The sequence below is a fragment of the Dendrobates tinctorius genome, unplaced genomic scaffold (genome assembly GCF_039654945.1).
Source record: "Dendrobates tinctorius isolate UK_male_01 unplaced genomic scaffold, ASM3965494v1 ptg000136l, whole genome shotgun sequence".
Lineage (NCBI taxonomy): Eukaryota > Metazoa > Chordata > Amphibia > Anura > Dendrobatidae > Dendrobates > Dendrobates tinctorius.
Genome location: NW_027361804.1, coordinates 6,392,501 through 6,415,811, shown reverse-complemented (window position 1 = coordinate 6,415,811; position 23,311 = coordinate 6,392,501). Strand labels below are relative to the sequence as shown.

The 23,311-nt window shown below is 45.4% G+C and overlaps 1 long non-coding RNA gene across 1 annotated transcript in view; it reads left to right on the top strand.

Annotated features, from left to right (window-relative positions):
* Positions 1–23,311, top strand: part of LOC141048532 (uncharacterized) — a 44,495-nt gene continuing 21,184 nt past the window's right edge. The window contains exon 1 of the long non-coding RNA XR_012220077.1: positions 1–202. This is a non-coding gene — a long non-coding RNA (uncharacterized lncRNA). The remainder of the gene's footprint in view (positions 203–23,311) is intronic.

Below are 23,311 nucleotides of genomic sequence, written 5' to 3'. Positions count from 1 at the left end.
TTAGTCATGAAGTCAGCTAGACTGGGAATTGATGCATATTTTTTCTAAGCAAATAGTTAGGCTTGATAATTGAACCTTTTACTGTGAGTTTTTTTCCTTTACCGTGGACATTGGGCAGCGGCGTGGACACATGTCTGCCGCCGGCATCCTGAGGAAGGGACCATGCCTCCTGTGACCCCGCTGTACCACCACCACCCCTCAGGTAAGATACCTTAAATTCGGGCAATAAGACGGACCCCCATCTTATAAAAATCATTTTTCTGCTATTTTCCACCTCAACATTTGGGGTGCGTCTTATGATCCGGTGCGTATTATATTCCCAAAAAAAACGGTAGTCATTATATTTTCATTATATGAATTCTTATGTCTATGGGCAGGAGGCTGTAACTTCATAACATTTCCCCATATTGAAGCAGATTAGAGGTATTCCAAGCATTCTCTATTTTACCTTCTATTGACATTTCTGGTCAGAGTTCTTTTTTGTGATATTGGCTCCATAGACAGGACCGTCATCAGGGCATTACTACCCTTACTGGGGTATGGGGCCCATGAGCTGGGGGGGCCCGGGGTCAGAGTTTTCATAAACGGGAGCGATATGAGGAGCAGTGCGATAGGTGCGGAACCTATATAGGGACGGTAGGACAGACAGAGCGACGAACGATCAGTCCAGGGGTTTCCACTTTCCCCTTCCCTAGTGTTTGGTTCCCCTTCCCTTATCCCTTTGTGTTGCGCTTAGTCTGTCCTACACTGTGCATGACAACATGTTTCTTTTGATTTTGTTCAATAAAGATGTTTTTAGCCTTTTCCAAAAAAGCTTCATCTCTCTACGTGTTTATTACATTAGAAAAGAAGCCAGATGGATTATATGCACCCAAGCACAAGATGCTACAGCATTCAATGACATAATTGATATGTCAATCTTTTTGTAACAATTATGCTGTTTTAGATTTTAATATTGTTTGCAGGGATTTCATTGTTACACTCCCACACTGTTTTCATCTACATTTTAAAAGTGGAGGGGCGCTACCTGGCTACACAATGACGTTATGAGTGGGGAGGCTCTCTGTTACCTGCATAAGAGCTTTGTCACTTCCCATCCACCATAGGATCCATTGAAGCATAGTTAGCGCGAATCAGCTGTCGTCCAGCATGCTCCACAGACGACTCTCCTGCTTGAATGTTTTTCTGAGATTAAATAAAAGGTATTCTTACTCGGGACGGTGAGTGCCACCTGCACTATTTTTTTCTCACAGACATTGCCTGAATTGTTTATTTTCCAGGTGAGCACCTGAGATCCCAGGGGCGGTATATTCAGCTTTCTCTGACAAGACTGACATAGTTGGCAACAGGTGTATCAGCGGAGTTAATTGAGATCTATATTCCACCAGTTGGAGCCGCGGTCCCTTGGCTTATGTCATATACGGTAGAGTCTCTCTGAAAACAGAGAATGGCCCCTTTAATATTCCACAGCTCTCATTCAGAGAATTCTTCCACAGGATTGTGGATAAGTGGAAGGAGGTAATCTCTCATTGCTTGATTGTTCAATTAACCTGCATATTTGTCGTCCAAGGTGTGTATACTAGTACCTCAGAGAGCTGATACAATATGTAATCAGCAGGCATTATACAGCTTAACATACAGGTTCATATGAAAATGTGTCTCATGTCTATTGACCTACTGAACATTGGAACAAAACGTCTGGCATAATTAATAATTTAGTGATGTTGTATTGCCACAGCCTCTTTACAGTATAACACACCACATGGTCCTCCATGTAGTATAATGCAACAAACATAGTCCTCCATACAGTATAATGCTCCCCCATAGTCCTCCATACAGTATAATGCTCCCAAATAGGCCTCCATATAGTATAATGCACTCCCCATAGCCCTCCATATAGGATAATGCACTCCCCATAGCCCTCCATATAGGATAATGCACTCCCCATAGTCCTCCATATAGTATAATGCACTCCCCATAGCCCTCCATATAGGATAATGCACTCCCCATAGCCCTCCATATAGGATAATGCACTCCCCATAGCCATCCATATAGGATAATGCACTCACCATAGCCCTCCATATAGGATAATGCATTCCCCATAGTCCTCCATATAGGACAATGGTGATGGACCCGCACCTCGACACCCTGCCTGAGGTCACTATTATGTCCGAGGGATCACGTAGTAAGTTCTCATTTGCACCAATGTGATGTTCCGCACAACCTGGGGACACGTAAGAACAGCTTGTCACAGTTTTTCAAAAACACCCCCTTCCCAATAGGCCTAGAGGGGCACGGAGTGAGAGGATGTGGCCCACGCAGCCGCTAACATGGCAGCACAGTTGAGCACAACCCCGACAGGCTGAGAGGCTCCTTTCACCAGCACCAGTGAAACAGTGCCTGGCCAGCCCGGTAGGACTGCCAGCAGTTCTTCGTTATATATAAGGCTGTTAAATATTAATTATTGGTCATGGATTTATTCTTATTCTAAATTCTGTACTGAGCACATTGCCTTTCGCTGACATTACATATGTTATTTCTATATTTAGCTCATGGTAAAATGTCAACACCATATAGAGAGAAGATGTACTCTAAGGGACGTATATACAGTTGTGGCCAAAAGTATTGACACCCCTGCAATTCTGTCAGATAATACTCAGTTTCTTCCTGAAAATGATTGCAAACACAAATTCTTTGGTATTATTATCTTCATTTAAGAGAATGAAGCAAAAAGCAAAACATTGATAATTTCACACAAAACTCCAAAAATGGGCCAGACAAAAGTATTGGCACCCTCAGCCTAATACTTGGTTGCACAACCTTTAGCCAAAATAACTGCGACCAACCGCTTCCGATAACCATCAATGAGTTTCTTACAATGCTCTGCTGGAATTTTAGACCATTCTTCTTTGGCAAACTGCTCCAGTTCCCTGATATTTGAAGGGTGCCTTCTCCAAACCGCCATTTTTAGATCTCTCCACAGGTGTTCTATGGGACTCAGGTCTGGACTCATTGCTGGCCACCTTAGAAGTCTCCAGTGCTTTCTCTCAAACCATTTTCTAGTGCTTTTTGAAGTGTGTTTTGGGTTATTGTCCTGCTGGAAGACCCATGACCTCTGAGGGAGACCCAGCTTTCTCACACTGGGCCCTACATTATGCTGCAAAATTTGTTGGTAGTCTTCAGACTTCATAATGCCATGCACACGGTCAAGCAGTCCAGTGCCAGAGGCAGCAAAGCAACCCCAAAACATCAGGGAACCTCCGCCATGTTTGACTGTAGGGACCGTGTTCTTTTCTTTGAATGCCTCTTTTTGTCTCCTGTAAACTCTATGTTGATGCCTTTGCCCAAAAAGCTCTACTTTTGTCTCATCTGACCAGAGAATATTCTTCCAAAACGTTTTAGGCTTTTCCAGGTAAGTTTTGGCAAACTCCAGCCTGGCTTTTTTATGTCTCGGGGTAAGAAGTGGGATCTTCCTGGGTCTCCTACCATACAGTCCCTTTTCATTCAGACGCCGACGGATAGTACGGGTTGACACTGTTGTACCCTTGGACTGCAGGGCAGCTTGAACTTGTTTGGATGTTAGTCGAGGTTCTTTATCCAACATCCGCACAATCTTGCGTTGAAATCTCTTGTCAATTTTTCTTTTCCGTCCACATCTAGGGAGGTTAGCTACAGTGCCATGGGCTTTACACTTCTTGATGACACTGCGCACGGTAGACACAGGAACATTCAGGTCTTTGGAGATGGACTTGTAGCCTTGAGATTGCTCATGCTTCCTCACAATTTTTTTTCTCAAGTCCTCAGACAATTCTTTGGTCTTCTTTCTTTTCTCCATGCTCAATGTGGTGCACACAAGGACACAGGACAGAGGTTGAGTCAACTTTAATCCATGTCACCTGGCTGCAAGTGTGATTTAGTTATTGCCAACACCTGTTAGGTGCCACAGGTAAGTTACAGGTGCTGATAATTACACAAATTAGAGAAGCGTCACATGATTTTTCAAACAGTGCTAATACTTTTGCCCACCCTCTTTTTTATGTTTGGTGTGGAATTATATCCAATTCGGCTTTAGGACAATTCTTTTTGTGTTTTTTCATTTAAGACAAATTAAATGAAGATAATAATACCAAAGAATTTGTGTTTGCAATCATTATCAGGAAGAGACTGAGTATTATCTGACAGAATTGCAGGGGTGTCAATACTTTTGGCCACAACTGTATAACATGGCTACAGGAAAGGAGGGGCTCTCTCTTCTTCACTTTCTTCAGACACTCCAGGGACATTTTACTCTGACACTAGGTTGAATGAACAGCTGGTATGTAAGTTAATCACGTGTTGCTTCCAGACATGCTTTTAACAGAGACAGATGTCATTTACCATTCAGGATCCCAGGAAAGAAGCGTACAAACTTTGATATGGACAATGTAACTATTTTACCTAATTTCATAATTTACTATATTGATCTTTCTTGGTGGACAATCCAATAAACCACTACATTTTTTTTATAAGAAACATCGTGGGTCGTGACATTTTCTTAAGAGTATCACATCTGGTAACAAGTCCTGAATTAAATAATTATATGAAAATAAGTATATTTAAAAAAGGCTGATCCATTAATGGGATTATATTGGGCCAGATACCAGCTCCGGTAACATGGTAAGTTAAAACTGAGAACACGGACGTGTCGATTAGTGGATCGAGATAAAAGGGTAACCCAAGGTTAAATTATATATTTAATCACCTTAAGGGCACACTAGACAATAACATTATGTACACAATGCCACCAACTAATCTAATTGGAGTGATGTATATAAAATTTAACTTTTAATATGTAGTCTTAAAATTAACAATTAATCACTATCTTAACAATTTAATTTCATTAAAATCAATCCACTCAGGAGCAATTGTAGTTACGAGTGTAGAACCAGGGATATTGTCAATACCCATAAACTGTAACTGTGGTGCGAAGGATATTATCCAATGTCCACAAGCTTTGTTATTCACTACACTGACTATGCGCTCTTGTAAGCAGGTTGCGGGATGCAGTTACGCAGGGAAGGCAGAGCAAGTGTTAACAGGAAAACAATTTAATTAGAACAATATGAAAACTCCTCGCAGGGAGATAAATCAAGAACAGTAGTTGCAAAGTGACAACAGTCCGGTTATTAAACTTATCGTGTCTTTAGATTCCTTAGCCGCTGGCAGTCCACTGGGGGTAGTAATACCAGCAACGGCCGGTATGGAGCTTCCGGGGGGATCCCAACAGATCCCGGTCCGTCTTCTGGCAGCAACGGACGGTCACCGATTCTGCCCGCTGAGCCCCTAGTCCATAAACATATGCAGCCGAAGTAGGAATCGCTGCAGGAGTCTCTGTCAGCAAGGAAGAACGCACCTCAGGGTCCTGCACGAGGCACTCGCTCCTCCTCGCGAGCACTGTCCTCTGCTTAGCCAGGCGCTCGGCGTTCTGCACCCTCCCTGGCTTAATGAAGCGTTAGAGATAGCTCCGCCGCAGCCCAACCCCACTCTATCTCTCACAGTGCGGAGCACGCCGCACACTTGTCTCTGACCTCGCTGCCGGCGGGAAACTGCGCTTCCTGCTTACTGCCCGGCTTAGCAACATCCCCTCTCCCTGGGTCATGGGACCTGTCTGGTCCCCCATTCTTTCCCCGGCAACACTGGGCCCAGCCTCGACAGTTCCAGCCCCAGCACAACGCAGGTACCCACAGCCTGGTCTTCCTCATTACACTCTCATCAGTGGTCTATTGCTATGGATTTTTAGCAAAGTGTTCTTGTACCTTACTATTTCCAGTGCCCTGGTTAATCAGCTCTAGGTCATATGAGCTGTCAGCAGGTTTACAATAAAGGGCTCTTTCCGCCCTCCTGTTCCCAACACTCAGGGTGATCAGCTCTGGGCTGTGTTGACAGCTGATCTCCCTCATTGCATATGGTGGTTCCCTAAGCCCTACGCGCTTCATCATGAATGGTGACTGCCATGATCATCAGGGAATAGCAGTATTTTCCAATGCTAATGCTTTAGTTAATCATGTAATGGTTAGCTCTGATAGTCCGTAGAGTTGAGCAAATTTGTTCTGATTCGGTTCCGAATACGATTGGAATCGAATATTGTTTTTACAATATATTCGTCGAACACAGCCAAACGTCATTAGAGTCAATGGGAGTAGAAATTACTGAATATGTTCGGAACCAATCATCAAACATACATTCAGCACGAATGGGGTTCGAATATGGCACGAATATGGCAAATACAGATTCGGTGACCAAATCTGAACAAATTCACTGAACTCTACGGGCCTTAGTCAAACATGTTGGCATGGTTGCAGGCCACGATCGGCGGCCAAACCAGCATGCATTTATGGGGAGGATTGTCCAGCCCATTCCTCCCCTCGATATCAAAGAACCAATCACTCGGCAGGGGTATATTCTATGTATTTAGTTTCTGACCTGTCTTGTTCTCCTCTTCTTGTATAAGCAGCGAGGACATTTCCTCACTTCACCTATTATCATCAGTGACTACGTATACCTAGTCTCCATCCACGGTGGCATGTCCCGTCCTCCATGGAAACTGTTCACCCTTGTCCAATTAGTGTGAGCGAAGGCACATCTTTCCCTCACCTCCTATCCTCAATGACTGTGTGTTCCGGGTCTCTTCTTGGGGCAGCACATCCCGCCCTCCCTATCCGAAGGTTGCTGCTGCCTTACATGGAGGCTCATTTTTCTCCTCCAATCTTAATGAGCCATTTCATGGATGTATCAGGCATTCGATAATTTGCCTGCTTCAAGCTTCCAATAATCTGTAAAGGTCAGCCAGGGTAGTAGTCGTGGCTGAGCTTAGCAGGCCAGGCTTTGTGTATCCCTGGCCTTCCTGTACATATAAATCACAATTCATCTACGGCTTACTTATCTCTCCGTTCTCTGCGCTGGTCGGGGTCTTCCCTCTGTCCTTTAAGGTCACCTTCAGCTGCTTATGAATAAACAGAGACACAGTCCAGTTGTAACTCAAAATGCAAAACTTTACTCTCATATCTTCGTAGCACATCCAGATTCAATACAGCATTTACAGCAGGTTCCACTCTACGTGACTTCAGCTTTCCCTTTACTTCTCTCCCTGTCACACGGCTCAAGATCGGGTCGTACCATCCTGTACGTTATCTCGGCGTCCTCCTTGTCCAGACTCACTGCATTCAGGTGTTCCCTCAGCTGTTTCACTCCAGTTCTGAGGGCATCAGCCCATGCTATGACCTGCCTCATGGCGAGCAACCCACCTGTCTGTCCTACCGTGTCCTCCTCTGCTGCTTTTACACTTGCAGCTCAAACACATGTAGCTCCTGCAGCTTTGTCTATGCTGTTCCCCACATCCTGGATGTCTGGGCTCTTGCTTAAACAGAACGTTACGAGGTCTTTCAGTTGCCTGGGCCATAAGCCTATCCGAGCTCAATGGGCGCCCTCTCCCCTACTGCCTCTATTCAGGAAGCTCCCTTCCTCTATCTCCAGTGACCCTTCCTACAGTTAACTATTTACACTCTTAGCAAGCCTACATTATGCTCCCTATCTACATCTAGTGGCCTAACACTAATAGTACACTTTCACTGTGTGATACATAAACAGTTTTTACACTTTAGACTAGGGGACATGCTTGGGGGTTTAGGACGGCTAATGTGACCCCCTTACAAATCCATTTATTTTTGTACAATTCGGTAGTAATAGTATATTCTGATACTTCTATTCCATGCTGATCAATGCAATCGTTGTCATGTTGGTGAACTAGAAGATCTCTAGTTCACATATCTGTGTAACAGTGAAGCTAAATGTCATTCTTAAGAACATTAAAGTGTTAACTCTTGGATTGGATACACTGGTACATTGATATTACCTTCAATGCACCAGTGTAACAGCAGCAATGAGGGACTTTACACATAGGAACCTACCATATTCAAATTGGAGGGGAAAAAGGGGGGTTGTGGGGTGAAAGGGGTAAATAATCTCAAAAATACACGCTGGGTCGACATGTAGTAAAGAAGAATTTCGTTTTTCATTATTATGAAGGATTAGTGCAGAACTCTCTTGTGCAGAGTGGTTGTTGAATGCCATGAGGATTTATGGAACAAAGAAACATGAAAAAGAAAGGAATTCATTGATCCCTTTAGAGGCAATCCATCGTAACCTGTGTATCCATTTGCATTCCTTTTGGAAGAGCAATTGGTCCCAGTTGCCTCCTATTAGGGGAGGATGCACAACCTCGATGGCTTGAAACTGTAAGGCAAATGGATTATCAGGATGCGCTTCAGGCATAGCCAGGCAAGGGTGATCTCTTCTCTTCCTTCCGTCTGATGTAGCCTAGGTGATCAAGGATATGTATTCTAAGTTCTATTTTTGTTTTGCCTATGTCATTTCGTGGACACTGGCAGGATGCCTCGTACATCACGCCTTTTGTCTTGCAGTTTAGAAATTCTCGATTTGCAAACCATTCGTTAGTTGCGCGCTCGTGAACGTTTTGCTCTTACAAACATAATTACAGGCCTTGCAGTCGCCACATTTGAAGGCACCCAATGCTTTTGTATTAATGTCATCTAGCCAGGTGTTTAATGTTTTCTTTTCCACAAAATAAATATGGACTAAGTCCTTGAGGTTCCTACCTCTTCTGTAGGTAGCCATAGGCTTGTTCGGTAGGAAATCAGCCAGATCTTGGTCTGCCTTGAGTGTCCACCATAAATCCTGTAATATATTCCATACGGTATTGTTCCAAACATCGAAAGAGCAGATAAGGTGGATATTTGCAGTGGTTTCCTCTCTATTTTTGGGGGACAAAAGGGAGTCACAATTCTGCGACAGTGCAAACCTATAGGCCTCACTTAGAGTCTTTCTTGGCTAGCCTTTCTGTAAGAAGCATTCTGTAATCAATCATTGTAGAACAGTTTCGCCTCAGTCTAATGTAATGGCCTTTTGATATGCCTTTACATAATGGAGCTGGGAGATGGCTTTCCCAGGATAGTAAGCCATTTGTGGCTGTCGGTTTACGATAAAGAGTTGTTTCAAGATGTCCTTTCATTCTGTTTATTAAGTTGGAATCCAAAATGGCCGACTTCAAAATGGCCACCATGGTCACCACCCATCTTGAAAAGTTTCCCCCCTCCCATATACTAATGTGCCACAAACAGGAAGTTGATAGCACCAACCATTCCCATTTAATTTAGGTTTATCCATATAAATGGCCCACCCTGTACATCACTCCAATGTGATTAGTCATTGAAATTCTGCTAATTAATTTTGGAAACATCACTATATACACAGTGGTTATACATATACAATGGTCAGATATGCAAATACAGGTGAAGGACACATGATATAATCAGATGAAACATGTCAATTACCGGTTTAATGTGTGATTGGTAATCCAGCTGGTTCCCATTCCTTCCAGCACATTACTCGACAGGGCCCTACCCTTTAGAAGAGCACAGCAAGCATGACAATGAGAGAGTATATGGCCTTACATAAGCCTTTTAACATTCTTGGTCGGTCACACCCTTTTCATCCACGGGATGGCCTTATCCCCCTCGCTGGGAGTTTGTAGCTAAAATTCCAAAAACCTATTAAGGATCATAACGACCCAACAGAAGATCATAGGGCGGCGGTTCTGGAGCCATCGGATCGGATATTACATAGACACATGCATATACACATAGCAAAAATATGTATATACACAGAGCACATACATACATGTGTACACAGAGCACATACACACATATGTGTATATATACACAGAACACATACACACATATACTGTTAGTAATTGTAGGGACATAAGCTCTCTGTAATCTCCTGGACACACACAGGCAAAGGGCTTTAATATCTAAAATAAAATAAAGTTTATTGTGCTTGTAAAACATCACAGCCAGGGGAGTCACGCTGCACCCACCATGCTTTTAGCTTGTCACGAACAGTAGTATGTTCAGGGTCGCCGATCTGCTGGAAGGTGAACCTACAGCTCACTTTCAAGTCTTTTGCAGCCTCTAACAGGTTTTCCTCCAGGATCGTCCTGTGGTTAGCTGTACCAATCCTCCCATCAACTCTGTCCCTGCCGAAGAAAAGTCTCCCCACAGCATGATGCAGCCAGTACCATGTGTGATGGTGGGGATGGTGTTTTCAGGGCGATGTGCAGTGTTATCTTTCCACCACATGTAGCATTTTGTATTTAGCTCAAAAAGTTCTAATTTGGTCTCATCCGAACAAAGCCCATTCTTCACCATGCTGGCTGTGTTTCCTCTACTTGGTATTTTGCAAACTGCTTGCTTTCAAAAAATCTTTCTTCTTGCCACTGTTCCATAAAGGCCAGATTTGTGGAGTATACAAATAATAGTTATCCTTTGGACAGATTCTTACACCTGAGCTATGGATCTGCAGCTCCTCCAGAGTGACCATGGGCCTCTTGGCTGCTTCTCTGATTATTGCTCTCCTTGCTTGGAATGTCAGGTTAGGTGAACAGCCATATCTTGGTCTTTTTTATAACCTAAACCTGTTTTACTCTTCTCGTCACCTTTATCCCTGACTTGTCTGGTGAGCTCCTTGGTTTTCATGTTACTGTTTGATCCCTAATGTTCTCACACAAACTTCTGAGACCCTCACCGAACAGTTGTAGTTATACTGAGAAGAAATCACACCCAGGTGGATGCAATGTACTAAATATGTGACTTGTGGAGGCAATTGGATATTATTTCGGGGTATCAGACTGAAGGAGGTTGAATACAAATGTACGCAACAATTTTCAGATTTATATTTTTTACATATTTAGAAAACCCTGTATCATTTCCTTTACACGTCACAAATACTCACAACGTTGTGTTGTTATATCAGAATAAATTCCAATAAAATACAAACTCTGTGCATGGATTTATTATCAGATCCCTCATATATGGAAAAAATAATCAGTAACATTATCAGGTAGAACATTCAGGTGTAAATACATTTCCCTTTACTAATTGCTAGTTATAGGCTGTGTTCACATGGGAGGTTTATGTTGTGTTTTCTGCTTTGAAGGTGAAATATTTTCTATCAGTAAATACTTAGAATAAGATGTAACACAGCATAAAACTCTCACACTTTGATTATGGCTGGGACCATTATGTGATTACAGGGTTATTTCGTGAATTTAAGGCTGAGTTCACACGTGGCGTTTTTTTCGCGTTTCCGCGGCGGTTTTAACCGCGCGATTTTGCCGCGAAAACGCGAAAAATAAGCATCCCATGCATTCCTATGGGATTCCGCAATGCTGTACTAATGCTGCGGTTTTTACCGCGGCGGAATCGCTTCGCGGTAAAAACCGCAGCATGCTCATTAATTTGCGGAATCGCGGCGATCCCGCACCCATAGGAATGCATTGTTCCGCTTACTTCCCGCAAGTGGCTGTGCCCACCATGCGGAAAGTAAGCAGAACATTTGCGGATGGTACCCACGGTCCGGAGGAGAGGAGACTGTCCTCCGGGCTTTGGGTACCATATCCCTGCAAAAAATAGAATTTAAAAATAAAAAATATTGTTATTCTTACCTTCCGGCGTCCCGCGCAGCCTTCCTGCTTCTCTTCACGCTCTCGTTCCCAGTAGTCCTTTGCGAAAATGCCCGCGATGGCGTCCGTTCTCGCGGGATCGCGAAGTCTCGCGGTCATTCGCGTGACGTCATCGCGAATAACCGCGAGACGTCGCGATCCCGCGAGAACTGACGTAATCGCGGGCATTTTCGCAAAGGATTACTGGGAACGCCTGCGCGGGACGTCGGAGGGTAAGAATAACACTATTTTTTTTTTTTTTTTTTACATTCTATCTTTTACTACTGATGCTGCATAGGCGGCCTCAGTAGTAAAAAGTTGGTCACACTTGTCAAACACTATGTTTGACGAGTGTGACCAACCTGTCAATCAGTTCTCCAAGCGATGCTACAGATCGCTTGGAGAACGCTAGCATTTTGCAAGCTAATTACGCTTGCAAAATGCTAGTTTTTCCGCGGGAAAATCGCGGGAATTTAAAATGCGATTTTCCCGCGGACTGGAATTACGGAATTCTCGCGGTAATTTCCGCGAGAGTTCCGGTACGTGTGCACTTAGCCTAAATGTTTTCTTGTGTTGACTTGGGACTCATACTCACTTGCAAGAGACTCGCACGATTCCTGCTGCAGCTTCATTGCATGTGACTAAGCGCATACAGTAGTTGTGGCTTTACACAACTATTGAGGGTGAGTACCCTGCACAATTTAATTTATATTCATTATATCTGCACGCGCTTTTGTGGTTTCTTTTATCACGATTCCTAAGCCCTAATACTTCATAAAACTCTCACCAGTAGGAATGATCTCTGGGGACCATCACCAATGTCAGTGATATATACATTACATGTATTAGATGAACCTGGGTCTTCCTAGATTCGGGATGGTTCCTGTACTACTTGTTATTGATGGAGGATGCAGAAGGAACAGGATATCCAGCAGCAGCCGCTCCACACCAAGGAGAAGGCTATGAAAAGAGTTCACCTACAGCCCAGGGCAAGACCGGCCATTTGGAAACTCTGGCAAATGCCAGGTGGGCCCGTCAGGCCACGGACTGCATCAATTGCGAAAACTGTTAACAGTATCTGTGACCTCAGGGCAACGGGATTGCTAACATACTGTATGGAGCAGGTTACTTCCGGCCTGAAGCCAGCCGGATGACAGCGGCGCAAAGGGACGTTTGTCAGTACAATGGCGTCATTTCATCGCACCCCTGCATCCACTACAAGACAGGATAAAAAAGAGATGGCGGCTGAGGCAGGAGTAGGACAGCATAAGGTTTTGTTTTTTTTCTGTGGGCTGTGGTGACCGTAAAACTGAGTGAGGGGGCCATCATACTGTAATGGAGCTGTGGCGGACCATCATATTTTATTGGAGGGATCATTATACTAGGTTGGAGCTGTAGAGAACCATATTAATATATGGGGTGACCATCATACAGTGGGGGGTTGTGATCATCATACTATTTAGGGGCCTGTAAGGATCATTATACTGTTTGCAGGGCAGTAGTGCCCATCATGCTATGCAGGTGGAGGAATATTTCAACATCATTCTGTGTATAGGCATTTTGGGGGGAATCATACTGTATGGGGGCCATGGAAGGAGTATCATAGTATCATTCATATGAGGTCCTGTGATTTCTATGTAAGTCTCTGCTCTGGGGCATTATTATATGGAGGCAGAATGAGGGGCTGTTATTATACGGAGAGCGCAGAAGTCATAATTAGAAGAAAGCACAAGGGGGTGTCAGTAATATTATAAAGAGAATTGGGGTCATCATTATTATAAAGGGTCAAGTAGAATTATTAATAAAGGAGGCACCGGGGTCACTGGTACTATATGGTGCTGTATAACTGTAAGGAGGCACCGGGGTTATTGCTTCTATAGTGGGCTGCATAACTGTAAGGAGGCACCGGAGCATTATTACTGTGAGGAAGTACAGAGGGAACATTATTACTGTGCACGGGCACAGAGGGGGCATTGTTATTGTGGGAGACACCATATGAGAGTACCATTTCTAAGCCGGGCATGGTATTACTACTGTCTAGGGCACTGGTTATAGCACTATAAGGTTTGTGTAGAGGAGGGGGAGTATGAGGCGGGTCCTGGAAAAGCAGTACGGTAAAGATGTCCTTGTGTTAGGGATGGAAGAAGTGGTCATGGCGGTCTGGGCCGAACGGAAAAGAAAAGAGGAAATGAATGACTATGATCAACGAGACGTTACTGGTGAGATCCTACACAGCACACACATATATGGTCTGTACAGCACTGATGAGATCCTACACAGCACACACATATATGGTCTGTACAGCACTGGTGAGATCCTGCACAGTACACACATATATGGTCTGTACAGCACTGGTGAGATCCTGCACAGTACACACATATATGGTCTGTACAGCACTGGTGAGATCCTGCACAGTACACACACATATGGTCTGTACAGCACTGGTGAGATCCTGCACAGTACACACATATATGGTCTGTACAGCACTAGGGAGATCCTACACAGTACACACATATATGGTCTGTACAGCACTGGTGAGATCCTGCACAGTACACACACATATGGTCTGTACAGCACTGGTGAGATCCTGCACAGTACACACATATATGGCCTGTACAGCACTGGTGAGATCCTGCACAGTACACACATATATGGTCTGTACAGCACTGGTGAGATCCTGCACAGTACACACATATATGGTCTGTACAGCACTGGTGAGATCCTGCACAGTACACACATATATGGTCTGTACAGCACTGGGGAGATCCTGCACAGTACACACATATATGGCCTGTACAGCACTGGTGAGATCCTGCACAGTACACACATATATGGTCTGTACAGCACTGGTGAGATCCTGCACAGCACACACATATATGGTCTGTACAGCACTGGTGAGATCCTGCACAGTACACACACATATGGTCTGTACAGCACTGGTGAGATCCTGCACAGTACACACATATATGGTCTGTACAGCACTGGTGAGATCCTGCACAGTACACACATATATGGTCTGTACAGCACTGGTGAGATCCTGCACAGTACACACATATATGGTCTGTACAGCACTGGTGAGATCCTGCACAGTACACACACATATGGTCTGTACAGCACTGGTGAGATCCTGCACAGTACACACATATATGGTCTGTACAGCACTGGTGAGATCCTGCACAGTACACACATATATGGTCTGTACAGCACTGGTGAGATCCTGCACAGTACACACATATATGGTCTGTACAGCACTGGTGAGATCCTGCACAGTACACACACATATGGTCTGTACAGCACTGGTGAGATCCTGCACAGTACACACATATATGGTCTGTACAGCACTAGGGAGATCCTACACAGTACACACATATATGGTCTGTACAGCACTGGTGAGATCCTGCACAGTACACACACATATGGTCTGTACAGCACTGGTGAGATCCTGCACAGTACACACATATATGGCCTGTACAGCACTGGTGAGATCCTGCACAGTACACACATATATGGTCTGTACAGCACTGGTGAGATCCTGCACAGTACACACATATATGGTCTGTACAGCACTGGTGAGATCCTGCACAGTACACACATATATGGTCTGTACAGCACTGGGGAGATCCTGCACAGTACACACATATATGGCCTGTACAGCACTGGTGAGATCCTGCACAGTACACACATATATGGCCTGTACAGCACTGGTGAGATCCTGCACAGCACACACATATATGGTCTGTACAGCACTGGTGAGATCCTGCACAGTACACACACATATGGTCTGTACAGCACTGGTGAGATCCTGTATAGTACACACATATATGGTCTGTACAGCACTGGTGAGATCCTGCACAGTACACACATATATGGTCTGTACAGCACTGGTGAGATCCTGCACAGTACACACACATATGGTCTGTACAGCACTGGTGAGATCCTGCATAGTACACACACATATGGTCTGTACAGCACTGGCGAGATCCTGCACAGTACACACACATATGGTCTGTACAGCACTGGTGAGATCCTGCACAGTACACACATATATGGTCTGTACAGCACTGGTGAGATCCTGCACAGTACACACACATATGGTCTGTACAGCACTGGTGAGATCCTGCATAGTACACACACATATGGTCTGTACAGCACTGGTGAGATCCTGCACAGTACACACACATATGGTCTGTACAGCACTGGTGAGATCCTGCACAGTACACACATATATGGTCTGTACAGCACTGGTGAGATCCTGCACAGTACACACATATATGGTCTGTACAGCATTGGTGAGATCCTGCACAGTACACACACATATATGGTCTGTACAGCACTGGTGAGATCCTGCATAGTACACACATATATGGTCTGTACAGCACTGGTGAGATCCTGCACAGCACACACATACACTCACTGGCCACTTTATTAGGTACACCATGCTAGTAACGGGTTGGACCCCCTTTTGCCTTCAGAACTGCCTCAATTCTTCGTGGCAGAGATTCAACAAGGTGCTGGAAGCATTCCTCAGAGATTTTGAACCATATTGACATGATGGCATCACACAGTTGGCGCAGATTTGTCGGCTGCACATCCCTGATGCGAATCTCCCGTTCCACCACATCCCAAAGATGCTCTATTGGATTGAGATCTGGTGACTGAGGAGGCCATTTGAGTACAGTGAACTCATTGTCATGTTCAAGAAACCAATCTGAGATGATTCGAGCTTTATGACATGGCGCATTATCCTGCTGAAAGTAGCCATCAGATGTTGGGTACATTGTGGTCATAAAGGGATGGACATGGTCAGCAACAATACTCAGGTAGGCTGTGGCGTTGCAACGATGCTCAATTGGTACCAAGGGGCCCAAAGAGTGCCAAGAAAAAATTCCCCACACCATGACACCACCACCACCAGCCTGAACCGTTGATACAAGGCAGGATGGATCCATGCTTTCATGTTGTTTACGCCAAATTCTGACCCTACCATCCGAATGTCGCAGCAGAAATCGAGACTCATCAGACCAGGCAACGTTTTTCCAATCTTCTACTGTCCAATTTCGATGAGCTTGTGCAAATTGTAGCCTCAGTTTCCTGTTCTTAGCTGAGAGGAGTGGTACCCAGTGTGGTCTTCTGCTGCTGTAGCCCATCTGCCTCAAAGTTCGACGCACTGTGCGTTCAGAGATGCTCTTCTGCCTACCTTGGTTGTAACGGGTGGCAATTTGAGTCACTGTTGCCTTTCTATCAGCTCGAACCAGTCTGCCCATTCTCCTCTGACCTCTGGCATCAACAAGGCATTTCCGGCCACAGAACTGCCGCTCACTGGATTTTTTTTCTTTTTTGGACCATTCTCTGTAAACCCTAGAGATGGTTGTGCGTGAAAATCCCAGTAGATCAGCAGTTTCTGAAATACTCAGACCAGCCCTTCTGGCACCAACAATCATGCCACGTTCAAAGGCACTCAAATCACCTTTCTCCCCCATACTGATGCTCGGTTTGAACTGCAGGAGATTGTCTTGACCATGTCTACATGCCTAAATGCACTGAGTTGCCGCCATGTGATTGGCTGATTAGAAATTAAGTCTTAACACACAGTTGGACAGGTGTACCTAATAAAGTGGCCAGTGAGTGTATATGGTCTGTACAGCACTGGTGAGAACCTGCACAGTACACACATATATGGCCTGTACAGCACTGGTGAGATCCTGCAAAGTACACACATATATGGTCTGTACAGCACTGGGGAGATCCTGCACAGTACACACATATATGGTCTGTACAGCACTGGTGAGATCCTGCACAGTACACACACATATGGCCTGTACAGCACTGGTGAGATCCTGCACAGCACACACATATATGGCCTGTACAGCACTGGTGAGATCCTGCACAGTACACACATATATGGTCTGTACAGCACTGGTGAGATCCTGCACAGTACACACATATATTGACTGTACAGCACTGGTGAGATCCTGCAAAGTACACACATATATGGTCTGTACAGCACTGGTGAGATCCTGCACAGCACACACATATATGGTCTGTACAGCATTGGTGAGATCCTGCACAGTACACACATATATGGTCTGTACAGCACTGGGGAGATCCTGCACAGCACACACATATATGGCCTGTACAGCATTGGTGAGATCCTGCACAGTACACACATATATGGTCTGTACAGCACTGGTGAGATCCTGCACAGCACACACATATATGGTCTGTACAGCATTGGTGAGATCCTGCACAGTACACACATATATGGTCTGTACAGCACTGGGGAGATCCTGCACAGCACACACATATATGGTCTGTACAGCACTGGTGAGATCCTGCATAGTACACACATATATGGCCTGTACAGCACTGGTGAGATCCTGCACAGCACACACATATATGGTCTGTACAGCACTGGTGAGATCCTGCATAGTACACACATATATGGCCTGTACAGCACTGGGGAGATCCTGCACAGCACACACATATATGGTCTGTACAGCACTGGTGAGATCCTGCATAGTACACACATATATGGCCTGTACAGCACTGGCGAGATCCTGCACAGTACACACATATATGGCCTGTACAGCACTGGCGAGATCCTGCACAGTACACACATATATGGCCTGTACAGCACTGGTGAGATCTTGCACAGTACACACATATATGGCCTGTACAGCACTGGTGAGATCCTGCACAGTACACACATATATGGCCTGTACAGCACTAGGGATATCCTGCACAGTACACACATATATGGCCTGTACAGCACTGGTGAGATCCTGCACAGTACACACATATATGGCCTGTACAGCACTGGTGAGATCTTGCACAGTACACACATATATGGCCTGTACAGCACTGGTGAGATCCTGCACAGTACACACATATATGGCCTGTACAGCACTGGTGAGATCCTGCACAGTACACACATATATGGCCTGTACAGCACTGGTGAGATCCTGCACAGTACACACATATATGGCCTGTACAGCACTGGTGAGATCCTGCACAGTACACACATATATGGTCTGTACAGCACTGGTGAGATCCTGCACAGTACACACATATATGGTCTGTACAGCACTGGTGAGATCCTGCACAGTACACACATATATGGTCTGTACAGCACTGGTGAGATCCTGCACAGTACACACACATATGGTCTGTACAGCACTGGTGAGATCCTGCACAGTACACACATATATGGTCTGTACAGCACTAGGGAGATCCTACACAGTACACACATATATGGTCTGTACAGCACTGGGGAGATCCTGCACAGTACACATATATGGCCTGTACAGCACTGGTGAGATCCTGCACAGTACACACATATATGGCCTGTACAGCACTGGTGAGATCCTGCACAGTACACACATATATGGCCTGTACAGCACTGGTGAGATCCTGCACAGTACACACATATATGGCCTGTACAGCACTGGTGAGATCCTGCACAGTACACACATATATGGCCTGTACAGCACTGGTGAGATCCTGCACAGTACACACATATATGGCCTGTACAGCACTGGTGAGATCCTGCACAGTACACACATATATGGTCTGTACAGCACTGGTGAGATCCTGCACAGTACACACATATATGGTCTGTACAGCACTGGTGAGATCCTGCACAGTACACACATATATGGTCTGTACAGCACTGGTGAGATCCTGCACAGTACACACATATATGGCCTGTACAGCACTGGTGAGATCCTGCACAGTACACACATATATGGTCTGTACAGCACTGGTGAGATCCTGCACAGTACACACATATATGGTCTGTACAGCACTGGTGAGATCCTGCACAGTACACACATATATGGTCTGTACAGCACTGGGGAGATCCTGCACAGTACACACATATATGGCCTGTACAGCACTGGTGAGATCCTGCACAGTACACACATATATGGCCTGTACAGCACTGGTGAGATCCTGCACAGTACACACATATATGGCCTGTACAGCACTGGTGAGATCCTGCACAGTACACACATATATGGCCTATACAGCACTGGTGAGATCCTGCACAGTACACACATATATGGTCTGTACAGCACTGGTGAGATCCTGCACAGCACACACATATATGGTCTGTACAGCACTGGTGAGATCCTGCACAGTACACACATATATGGTCTGTACAGCACTGGTGAGATCCTGCACAGTACACACATATATGGTCTGTACAGCACTGGTGAGATCCTGCACAGTACACACATATATGGCCTGTACAGCACTGGTGAGATCCTGCACAGCACACACATATATGGCCTGTACAGCACTGGTGAGATCCTGCACAGCACACACATATATGGCCTGTACAGCACTGGTGAGATCCTGCACAGTACACACATATATGGTCTGTACAGCACTGGTGAGATCCTGCACAGTACACACATATATGGTCTGTACAGCACTGGTGAGATCCTGCACAGTACACACATATATGGTCTGTACAGCACTGGTGAGATCCTGCACAGCACACACATATATGGCCTGTACAGCACTGGTGAGATCCTGCACAGTACACACATATATGGCCTGTACAGCACTGGTGAGATCCTGCACAGTACACACATATATGGCCTGTACAGCACTGGTGAGATCCTGCACAGTACACACATATATGGTCTGTACAGCACTGGTGAGATCCTGCACAGCACACACATATATGGCCTGTACAGCACTGGTGAGATCCTGCACAGTACACACATATATGGCCTGTACAGCACTGGTGAGATCCTGCACAGTACACACATATATGGCCTGTACAGCACTGGCGAGATCCTGCACAGCACACACATATATGGCCTGTACAGCACTGGCGAGATCCTGCACAGTACACACATATATGGCCTGTACAGCACTGGTGAGATCCTGCACAGTACACACATATATGGCCTGTACAGCACTGGTGAGATCCTGCACAGCACACACATATATGGCCTGTACAGCACTGGTGAGATCCTGCACAGTACACACATATATGGCCTGTACAGCACTGGTGAGATCCTGCACAGTACACACATATATGGCCTGTACAGCACTGGTGAGATCCTGCACAGTACACACATATATGGCCTGTACAGCACTGGTGAGATCCTGCACAGTACACACATATATGGCCTGTACAGCACTGGTGAGATCCTGCACAGTACACACATATATGGTCTGTACAGCACTGGTGAGATCCTGCACAGTACACACATATATGGTCTGTACAGCACTGGTGAGATCCTGCACAGTACACACATATATGGTCTGTACAGCACTGGGGAGATCCTGCACAGTACACACATATATGGCCTGTACAGCACTGGTGAGATCCTGCACAGTACACACATATATGGCCTGTACAGCACTGGTGAGATCCTGCACAGTACACACATATATGGCCTGTACAGCACTGGTGAGATCCTGCACAGTACACACATATATGGCCTGTACAGCACTGGTGAGATCCTGCACAGTACACACATATATGGTCTGTACAGCACTGGTGAGATCCTGCACAGCACACACATATATGGTCTGTACAGCACTGGTGAGATCCTGCACAGTACACACATATATGGTCTGTACAGCACTGGTGAGATCCTGCACAGTACACACATATATGGTCTGTACAGCACTGGTGAGATCCTGCACAGCACACACATATATGGCCTGTACAGCACTGGTGAGATCCTGCACAGCACACACATATATGGCCTGTACAGCACTGGTGAGATCCTGCACAGCACACACATATATGGCCTGTACAGCACTGGTGAGATCCTGCACAGTACACACATATATGGTCTGTACAGCACTGGTGAGATCCTGCACAGTACACACATATATGGCCTGTACAGCACTGGTGAGATCCTGCACAGTACACACATATATGGTCTGTACAGCACTGGTGAGATCCTGCACAGTACACACATATATGGTCTGTACAGCACTGGTGAGATCCTGCACAGCACACACATATATGGCCTGTACAGCACTGGTGAGATCCTGCACAGTACACACATATATGGTCTGTACAGCACTGGTGAGATCCTGCACAGCACACACATATATGGTCTGTACAGCACTGGTGAGATCCTGCACAGTACACACATATATGGCCTGTACAGCACTGGTGAGATCCTGCACAGCACACACATATATGGCCTGTACAGCACTGGTGAGATCCTGCACAGTACACACATATATGGCCTGTACAGCACTGGTGAGATCCTGCACAGTACACACATATATGGCCTGTACAGCACTGGTGAGATCCTGCACAGTACACACATATATGGTCTGTACAGCACTGGTGAGATCCTGCACAGCACACACATATATGGCCTGTACAGCACTGGTGAGATCCTGCACAGCACACACATATATGGTCTGTACAGCACTGGTGAGATCCTGCACAGTACACACATATATGGTCTGTACAGCACTGGTGAGATCCTGCACAGTACACACATATATGGTCTGTACAGCACTGGTGAGATCCTGCACAGCACACACATATATGGTCTGTACAGCACTGGTGAGATCCTGCACAGTACACACATATATGGTCTGTACAGCACTGGTGAGATCCTGCACAGTACACACATATATGGTCTGTACAGCACTGGTGAGATCCTGCACAGTACACACATATATGGCCTGTACAGCACTGGTGAGATCCTGCACAGCACACACATATATGGCCTGTACAGCACTGGTGAGATCCTGCACAGTACACACATATATGGCCTGTACAGCACTGGTGAGATCCTGCACAGTACACACATATATGGCCTGTACAGCACTGGCGAGATCCTGCACAGTACACACATATATGGCCTGTACAGCACTGGCGAGATCCTGCACAGTACACACATATATGGCCTGTACAGCACTGGTGAGATCCTGCACAGCACACACATATATGGCCTGTACAGCACTGGTGAGATCCTGCACAGTACACACATATATGGCCTGTACAGCACTGGTGAGATCCTGCACAGTACACACATATATGGCCTGTACAGCACTGGTGAGATCCTGCACAGTACACACATATATGGCCTGTACAGCACTGGTGAGATCCTGCACAGTACACACATATATGGCCTGTACAGCACTGGTGAGATCCTGCACAGTACACACATATATGGCCGGGGTCACACTAAGGCCGGGGTCACACTAACCAACGCAAAATACGGTCAGTATTTTACATGCGTAATACGGATGAATGGCCCCTAAACAGTGCTCCGTATGTCATCCGTAATCAAGGTGTGGTCGCGTATTTTGCGCATGTTAACATCCGTATGGCATCCGTATGGCGAGATTTTCTCGTCACCTTGCAAAATGGACATATAATGGAGCCCTATGACAGGGTTTATAACAGAAACCAAGGAATAGATATATACTCATAGAACGGACCCAAAGAGTGGTCGTAAATGGCTGCACATCCAGTTGGAAGAATGTCTCAAGTGGGGTACCACAGGGCTCTGTCCTGGGCCCTGTATTGTTCAACATCTTTATCAACGATTTAGATGAAGGAATTGAGGGTAAACTGATTAAATTTGCTGATGACACAAAGCTAGGAGGGATAGCTAATACTAGAGAAGAGAGAAAGGATTCAAAAAGATTTAAATAAACTGGAGAAGTGGGCAGCAACTAACAGAATGGTTTTTAACAGGGAGAAATGCAAAGTACTACATCTGGGCAATAAAAATGAAAAAAGCATATACAGAATGG